The sequence below is a fragment of the Triticum aestivum genome, chromosome 1D, assembly GCF_018294505.1.
Source record: "Triticum aestivum cultivar Chinese Spring chromosome 1D, IWGSC CS RefSeq v2.1, whole genome shotgun sequence".
Taxonomy (NCBI): Eukaryota; Viridiplantae; Streptophyta; class Magnoliopsida; order Poales; family Poaceae; genus Triticum; species Triticum aestivum.
In genome coordinates this window covers 163,613,451-163,623,324 of record NC_057796.1, presented here as the reverse complement: position 1 = coordinate 163,623,324, position 9,874 = coordinate 163,613,451, and the positions used below count along the sequence as shown (strand labels likewise).

The 9,874-nt window shown below is 46.7% G+C and overlaps 1 long non-coding RNA gene across 1 annotated transcript; it reads left to right on the top strand.

Annotated features, from left to right (window-relative positions):
* The first annotated feature begins 6,965 nt into the window (after positions 1-6,965).
* Positions 6,966-9,108, top strand: LOC123167008 (uncharacterized). The gene is made up of 2 exons (XR_006483745.1): positions 6,966-8,111; positions 8,767-9,108. It is a non-coding gene; the product is annotated as an uncharacterized lncRNA (long non-coding RNA).
* The last annotated feature ends 766 nt before the right edge of the window (positions 9,109-9,874 follow it).

Below are 9,874 nucleotides of genomic sequence, written 5' to 3'. Positions count from 1 at the left end.
AGCAAGGTTTTGAGTGACTTTAATCCAAAGATGTATCTGAAGAGTGTCGTCTTGAGTGTTGTTGTCTTGATGATGAGGACGTTGTAGATGAGCGGGTGGTGATCATGGCTCGGATATCATCCTTGAGAGTTGCCATTGAGGTGTCGAAGTAGTCTCTTGTTCGTTCTTTGGATTGTCGCATGTTGGTGGCGAGTTGATCGATGTGGTCGCCCAATGCTTCGTTCATTTGATGCAAAGCTCTATGCACACCGAATAGTTGATTCTTGGTGACGAAGTTGTTGGGCTCCTCTTCTAGCTCAATGAAGAGTGGATTGGTAGAAGTACTTGGCCTACCCATCATCACAAGCAAACGTGTGAGTGGGAGAAAGGAAAGAACTAGACCAAATGTACCTTATCCGATGTTGAAAATGGATCAAAGATCACCCAAAGTAGTACTATGGAAGTAGCCCAATTTGTACCGGCTCTTGTCCATTCTCACACCTACACAAGTAAAGATTTTGGAGTAGTTTGGTGAGGATGGTGCACAAAATTTATGCAATTGTTAGCGAGATTCAATAATGTGGAAAGAGATTCACAAGTTCGCAAGTGCAACAAGTAGACCAAAGTAATATGTGGCACACAGAAACATGCACATGGATAGATAAATGGGGTCGTGCAACCACGAAACGAGCTCAAAATGTGGAATCCATAGAAAATGCTCTTGTTGCACAACTCTGGAGAGACGCTAGCATAATTGCTCAGTAGGCGGATACGAGACTTGTGCACAACCTATAAGACACAAAATGTAATGAATTCTATCCCAAGTATGCTATGTATGTATGGCTCCCGGTGATTCTCTCACAATAATCCAAGATGATCGAATATTACAATTTGATATGCAATGTGGCGATGCTATGGCTATTGCTTACAAGCTCTTTGTTTCCTCTTTGCTTAAAAGCTTTTTGTTCTTTTGATATTGTCCTTAGGCCATGTATGCAAACTTTTCGAACCAAGGTAGCAGTGATGTATATGCGGGAACAATTGATTACACAAGATATGATACGATGATGTATGCAGTCATACGAAGATGATATAAACAAAGGAAGGTGTGGATCGATGATCACTAATGTGCACAAGTAACGTTGCCCTACAATACTCAAATGGCTAGTCTCGATAGGAAAGTGATGCAAAATGGGCTCGGGGTTAACAATGCAATAGCAAGGGAAAGCGGTGGTGGTATGTGGAAGTAATGGTGGAAACTCTGGTCAAAATTGGCGAATTCAGGGAAAATGGTGGTGGTGGAGACGTATGCTGCCGCCAGGCGTCGGATGTCCGGGCGTCGGGCCGGATGTCCGAGGGCCACGGGCCGGATGTCCGGGGCGCCAAATCCGTGGACGAACTCAATGAACTAGGTGGGAAAAAGAAAATTCAGGGGGAAAATTCATGGAATTTCGTGGATGGCAATTGGGGAAAAGTGGAGGGAAGCTAGAACAACTAGTAACACTACAAATCCATGGATCAAATCAAACAGAACATCATCACACCAACAAATCACAAAAAAATTGGTAAGCTATTTTTGTGGGGATTTTCGAAATTGGGACAAAACAAAGCAAAATTAGGCTAGAAAGTGGGGGTAGGGACTCCGAATTCGTCATTAACCATGGCTCATGATACCAAGATGATGTAGGCGGAACCCTAGTGGCCGATCTTTCACAATTTGGAGGGGAATTCCCAAAGAACACGATGAACACCAAAGAGGGAAAACACTCAAATCAATGAGATCCAATCACATATGTGATAAAAATCCACATACACAAAGGGGAAAACACAAGATACAAGGCCAACAAGGGAGGATACACGGTAGCTAGTTCGTCCCTATCCGTGAGGAAAGAGGTCTTGAATCCACTAGGGGGATCTTCTCCGTGAGGAGATCTTGAATCCACGTGGGGGATCTTCTCCTTGAGGACGCCGCAGTCTCCAAAGGAGTAGGGGATAAGTGGATGAGCAAAGCTCTATCTCAAATGAGCTATCACATTGCTAACCCTAGATGGAGAGGCGGGAGGTCTATTTATAGTCTTAGTACAAGTGGGGGCGAATGGATGAGACACATGGGCCTTTGGGTTGTTCATTGTGCGTAGACATGGGTCAGATGTCCAGGCTGGGGGGCTGGATGTCCGGCGGCTCATGTTGGCTCGGATGTCCAGGCTGGCGGGGGTCAATTCCGATTGCTCTCTATACATGAGGGGCCAGATTTCTAGGGCTGGGTCGGATGTCCAGGCTTGGGTCGGATGTCCGGGGCCTGGAGCTGGCTTGTGGCTGGACTGCTGCTGGTGGCTCTGGTCTTCAGGGGCCGGATGTCCGGGTCCTGTAGGCTTCCTCCGGTTCCTTTCGTCAGTCCTCTTCATTTGTGTACTTGGGGACTTGTCCATGTTCACGAGCATCTCTGAGAGGGTATTGTCCATACCTAAACAAACATAGCATTCCGGATTTAGGTAGCAACCATGTCTCACGTGGGTCATATGGAATATCACAAAGGAGAGATGTCACCTCGGTCTCGATAGCTCTTCCACGTGCTTGTGTCATTGGTCCGCTAGGCACTTGGGGAGATGTAGGTAGGTCCATGGGGATGGCCCTCGGATGCTCCGCATCAATTGGGTAGTTGAATCTTCTTACCAAGCCTACAACCAAGACAATCCAATGAAGCGTTACGGAAGACAGACCCCAGAACACCGTGATGAACCAAAGATGAGAGATGAGAACCACATAAACGGCCAAGACAATGATGTCAGCGCTGAAAAGAGCTGGTAGATGCAGCAACATGGGCTATGAGACTGGCGGCGGTGGCATCGGAGGGAAGACGAAGCTAGTCAAGCCCCAAGAGACCGTCAGGTCACCAAGCAGAGCCCATGTGCGACGATCCTGAACAAAACAAGAATCAAAGTTGAGAATGACCCTACAACTAGAATCAACAATTTGACCACAAGATATGAGTTCCTTGGTAAGTCAAAGAACATGAGAGGGAACATGAAATGAAGAAGTGCTAAGAGTGCCTCGACTAGCTATAGGGAGGGGAGTGCCAACATCCGTAAGAATGAGAACATGAGACTCAACAGGTCGAACGGAGGTCAAAGTGGAAGAATCATAAGTCATGTGAAAAGACGCTCCAGTATCAAGAATCCATGGGAATGTACCTGAATGTGTAGAAGGTGGTTTATCAGTGCCAGAAGAGGCACTCACAAAACCTGCATAACCTGTTAGTGAAGACTCCCATGCAGCAAGCAGGAATCGCAACTACCAAAATCTAACGCGCAGATAGGGATATAGCGGAATTGGCTGGGTAGGAACACCCGCCGTCGATGAGCAGTCACTACCACCCATGGAAGCCGTGTGAAGAATCGACCGACAGTTGCAAGTCGACGTAGAGCAGACACCGTCGCGCATGGAAGCCACAAGAGTAGTCGATGTAGAGTGGTCACCATCGTGCGGGGAAACCGCGAGAGGTCTCGACGTAGAGTGGTAACCCTCGCGCGCGAAAGCTAATGAAGCAGGTGGACATGCACCAAGTAGTGAGGGAACACACATGCGCGAGACAGGATCGGTGAGGGAACATCATCAAAAATCACCGGACATCAAGGAGAGACTATGCGCGATAACAACATAATGTATTTTTTACAACTCACTTTTTCTTTCTTTTTTTTTACTCATGAGCTAAGGAACCGTTCAGGTCAACTCCCGATGGGATCGACCGAGCGAGAAAGTAGACACGCTCGAGGCAACCAACGCTAGGCGAGGGCCACGGCAGGAAGAAGAGCCGGCAGGAGGTACGGCGAACGGCTAGTGGCAGTGGCGGGAATCGGCAGGCAGGGCGACGGTGGCCGATATTGGCAGTGGGGCGGCGGTGGCTCGAATCGAACAGACCTCCCACTGGAAGGCGCGGGTGGCGAACGGAATCGGGCGGACAAAATCAAAGGCAAGCTTTAGCAGACTAGGGAGCAGCAGAGCAGCACACGTAGGTGCAGGCGGAGTCAAGGAAGATCTAGAGAGGAGGCAGAAGAGTACGCGTCGAGGAAGAACACGCGACGACTGAGAACATCCTGACAATGGCAAAGGAGCAGCGCAACTAGACGGAAGCAAGTGGGCAGCGGCGGCGGCCGAAAGAGAAACCGGTAGCGTGACATTGGATCGGAACAACACGAAATTGCACATGTGAGAAAAAAACCTAAAGCTCTAATACCATGTTAGCAGTTGTATTACTAGAAGGAAAACACTTCTTATCGGAAGTCTGATAAGGAAGTTTCGGCACACTAGTCTAGTGTCGTTGATCCACTTTTAATCCCACAGTCTGTATTCTAAGCAAATCTTCAATCCCCTCAATTGATCCCACAATTGTATGCATCTACCGAGTAAATCTCGCATGCTAACCCATCCCAACCACCTCACCACGTCCAGGCGAGCGATTAAATCTCGGGCAGCACTAGGCGTCATCCGGCTGATTTCACGAGCAAATCAGTCGGGTTCGCCACCGTCCGATGCGACAAGATCTGACGTCTGGCAGCTACCGTTTTGTAGACGCGCGAGGCGGTCTGATTTACCTGGGCCCTCCACAGCCGGCTATGCATGGTTACCTGCTGCTTCCGTCACTTTCTTGTACATTCATTTTTCTGTAGAATCACTGCCACAATCCTATCTAGCTTACGCAAAGCTCCTCTGCTCACATTTTTCAGCAATTTTTTCAGGCACAGCAGACCACATACGTGCCCCGTGGTGTTGCTTTATACATTTTGTGGGGAGATTGGAATATGAATAAAGTGACTCGGTTGTATTTTTATAATAAAACGTACCGGCTGTTGCAATACAACTTGGACGCTGCTACGCGTCGGCCGATCTTTTGCCTCGCGAGTCGTCCGATCTGCTGGGTTAACCGACCACGGATTATCTTCTACCATTGCAACACATGTCGGGTTGCAAGTTATATTACAGAATTTTTTACAACCTATGTCAAGTTGCAGATTATTTTTACAACGGATGTCTTGTTACAATTTTTTGCAACAAAGATCTTGTTGCAATTTAAATTTTTTGCAACATAGGTCTCGCTGGAATTTAATTTTTTTGGAAACAAAGATCTTGTTACTGTTTTTTTTGCAACAAAGACCTTATTGCAGAAACTCGTTGTTGCGGACATCGAGCAGCGACCACATCGGCCGAAACAAAAGGCGGGTGCTCCCATGGGACGGTGGGGTCATGGTGGACGCAGCTCCCCACGGTAGACGTGGGCACCAGTGCTCCCTCGGGATGGCAGATGCAGCTTGAGTTCGGGCGTACTGTGATGGCCGACACTCATGGTGGAGGCGGGCGGCAGCAGCGGCGCCCACGCGTTTTTGACTTGGTATGCCGAGCGCTCGGCTTGTAGCAGGCAACAACAATGTTCGATCTTGCAACATTGTGTGTTCGGCTTCCAATAACATTGGTTCGCTTCAAAAAAATGTCGATCAACTTACAACGTTGCACTTTCGACTTGCTATGTCGAGCGCTCGGCTAGTAGCAGTACCGACTGGCCTTGTGGCGTCGCACGGTTTTGTAGCACAATGGTGAGTCTTTTGTCATAGGAAAAACACTAGGACAACCAGACTTGCACTGTGGCAACATAGGCAACCTTGCTTCCCGCGATTTAATAGCACAACATTCTAGTTTCTCAACAAAAAAACATTGGTGCCAAGATTTGTAGCGTCGAGCATCCGTCATGTAGCATCATTCTCGACGCTCGTAGCATGGCTCGCAACACCGGTGACGCTACCGCAACACCTACTTGTGGCACCGGCCATGCCCACTACACGACATGGCTCGCGACTACACTTGCTTGTAGCACGCCTCATAGCACGACGACGCGCGTCGCAACACCAGCGACACTCCCACGACACGCAGATGCTCTCATAGCACAATGACACGCCTCACAACATCAATGCTCGTATGACACATACGACGACGCTTTTGCAACACGACAACGTGCCTCCCAACATCGCCTCACAACATTGTTGATGCCCCCACAGCATTGCGTGTTGCGCTCGGGGTTGCAACACGAGCCATGTTGTTGCAATTATTTTAGTTCTTTTGGAACATGAGCCATGTTGTGCTCGCTGGTTGCAACATGATTCATGTTGCACTCAAAAAATATGTTCTCGGTTGCAACATGATCCGTGTTGTGAAGCCCCTTTGTAACAAGGATGACGTTGCAAAGCCCCTTTGCAACAAAGATGGCATTGCAAAGCTGCTTCGCAATACGGTAGACGTGTGAAGCTGCAACGGAGATGATTTTGCAAAGCTTGCGGAGGATGGAGAATGAGGGAGATGTCGGGCAACAAGCTTGGGGAGAGAAATGACACCGACAGTCGTCGATGCCCCGGCGATGGCTTGCAACACCGGATGGTTATTTACATCTTATCATTGCGGATGGTGGCCATCCCTTCCAGTGCAGTGTATCCTTGTTGGGTCATATGTGGCAGTTTTGTAGCAGCGACGCCCGGTCCTTGTAACGACATACGGGCCGATTTGAAGCGGCGCCCAATCTTTGTTGCAACGCGCGACTGAGTTGCCGAGGCGCTGGATTGCAACAACATGGCAACATTTTTTTTAAGTACTAGTGTGGACTCTTTGGAATGGTCTCGTAAGCTAAAAGCTACTGTGCTACCTGGTGCATAAGCTTAGCATCCGCGCGTTGGCAGTAAAGAAACGTGTGAAAACAAACAACTGCCCATAGGCCTAAGGTACCACTCATATGACAAGCCAGACAGACCTCGCAGCTTTGGCGCCGTGGTATACGTATTACGCTCGGCTGATCAGACAGCTCAGTGCTCGGCCGATCGGACGGTGTAGCGCGCGGCGGACGCCAGCGCTAAAATCAGCCGGCTGAATTGAAGGCTTTTCCTTAAATCTCACGTCCCACGTGTGAACTAGGGGTGCTACCACGACGGCTACCTCCGTCGCCAGCTCAGCACCAAATTCTCGCGACAGCTACAACTGCTCCATATTACCGATGTAGCTTCCCATCCCCATCTGCTCCATCGGTCCCTGCTCTCACCTTCGGTCGACCATGCCTCCTTCGCCGCCCCATTCCCCCGCCAGACCTTACCCCATCACCATCCCTCCCACCATGCTGGTGTGGCATTTTGGCTCAGGAAACAAGCTGCACGCGCGTCCCAGGCATCGTCCCACTAGTATGTATTCACCCGAACTAGGGTTGATTAATCACATCTTTGACTCAGATTTGATCTCCTGTTCTGATTTGCGTTAGCTTTGATGCAATGCTTGCTTCGATGAAATTTGTTTGAGTGTCTCTATGTTATATCTGAAGCATAATGGATCATCATGTCATCTAGGATTTTTTTGTTAATTTCTTGTGCAAATCACAATAACCTGATTCAATTCCCAATATTTGCGGTAATATGAGTTTTGACATGATTTCATATTCGCATGCTTCCATCTATGTATATATCTGTTTCAAACTAAAAATCTCCATGCTTCGTAGTTCTGTAGCATTTGTAATGCTATACAAATTCTTCTGGACTCTAATTTTTTGGCTTCCAAACACCAAGATATAATAATCATATCAATCTATATGTTGATGAGTCAAAACATCCATCCCTTGGTGGCCAAATAATTTTAATTTTGCTTCAATATCCATTGTTCTATGCTTCAATTTGAACCCATGTGTATAATTTATCTTGTAGGTATCTTTCATATAGCATATTTCAATCCAATCGGCAACTGGAACTACAAATATGTAATTTTCTTCCATAGTTGCTAATACCAGTGTTATTCCAATTGAAACATGCAATGCTTCTATATTATATTACATATCTTTTTTTCTTATATGTAATTTGCTTCCATAGTCCCATCCTATTCTTTGATTATTCATTCTTCTATTTCTGCCAGCACTGTTATAAAATATACATTGTCGTTGTCCTTCCTTCATGCTATTTTCATCTCTGACAACGACACCCAGATGGATCCCCCGCACTGCTCCACACGACACGGCCCTTGGTCTGCCTGCAACCTGGGGCTTTGTCTTGAGTAGCCTGGCTGCACATCCCAATCCTTGTGGCAAGCTTTCCAATTTGTGAATTTAATGACTTCTCGTAAGTGGTAGCACAATTTTTGTGGTCTATTTTCTTTGCTTCAACTATAACTGAAATTTGGGTTGACCAATACCATCCGTGCTTCATTACTTGTGGTTAATATTGCATCAGGCAATACTAGTTCATGCTTCTTATATTTCCCATAGTTATTTCGAATAGGTAGATTTACCATTTTTCAAATTCTTGCTAGTAATGATTCGAAGTTTGTCAATTTGTCTTTCCATGCTTTTGAATAATTATTTAAAGTACTATCTAGCCATGATTGTCTGCATGCGAATCATCTCCGGCATGTTTCCATTACTAACCTTTTTTTATTTACTTTCATTCTTCCAAACATACCAGCGTATGTTTAGGTATCAGCTGACGGGTTTATAGTTGATATTTAAGTATGCTTCCAGTTGAGATGAGTTATGTTGGTATAGCACTATTTAGATGTGTCTTACATGCTGCGGAGTTTCTAAGTTATAAAACATATGCTTCTTCGAGGTCCCTTGCTTCTTTTATAAAAAATGTTCACATTATTATCACTGATGTAATATGACACACTCACCATATGATATGACATTTGTTTCTTTGGTCTACATATTTTGCTTTCATATAGATTACTTACATATTTTTCATAATTGCCAGTGTACTACAATTTATATGTTTTCAGTTCACCAGAAATAATGAACCAGATCGACGAAGAGTTATGCTGAAGCGAACGGCACATTTTATAAGGAGCGTCATGACACTTGGATCGGACCCCAGATCTCATGCTAGATGTAGGGAAGCAAGTCTGTAGTCTATAGGAAACTTACCATATGAACTGAAAAACATTGTATCGAAGGAAGCATGTTTGTGGCACATGAAGATGGTGTATGGAGCGCGGAAACAAACTTATGTTTGGTTAGAAGCAAATTATTTTTGTGATGAAAACACTTTTGTATGGGATGGAAGCAAAGTTTTCTTGTGTGGTAACATAATAAAAAATATGCATGAGACCGATTTTTTCTCTCGAGACAACGCAAAGACTTTGCGTTTCTTTTCATTGAAAAGTGGGGGAACAGGTTACACGCCTCCTAGGAGGTGGTTGGAAGTTTATTTTACAATGATCTTAGTGGACATCCCAGGTGCTAGGGATCACCAATCGGAGGCTTAAAGCCCCGGCCGAACCCATAAGGTAGCCTTTGCTTTAATTCTCTCTATTAGCAGGTGCGCTGATGGTTGATCCCCTTCGAAGACACATGCGTTTCGTTGTTTCCAGATCATCCATCCCGTCAAGAGCGTTGCGGATGCCAGTCCCTTGCGGAGTGGCTTGGGGGTTAGTGCATTGGCAGCAAGCCACCATTCGGAGATGGAAGCGTCCTAGTCAGGTGGTCTGCACGTCATCCTTAGCCAGGCAAGGCCGTGCCATACCTGCCTCGAGAAGGGGCATGTGACGAGAAGGTGTTGCATCGTCTCTAGTTCCTGGTCACAAAGGACGCAGCGGGGGTGGTGTTGCAGGCCACGGTGTTGTAGTCTTTCGGCAGTCCGACATCTGTCCAGGTTGGCTAGCCAATGAAAAAACTTCACTTTTGGTGGAGCCCAGGTCTTCTAGATCAGTGTCGGGGCTGGTTGATCCCTGGAAAGTCGCACGGTAGCATGATTGGGTAGTGTACCTCCCGCTCGTGCTCCATCTCCAGACGAGCTGGTCCGGCTCTTCCGAGAGGGTAGTGTGTTGGATCGCATGCCATAGTAGGAGATATTGGCCAATCTCATGAACGCCCAGGTTGCCATGGATA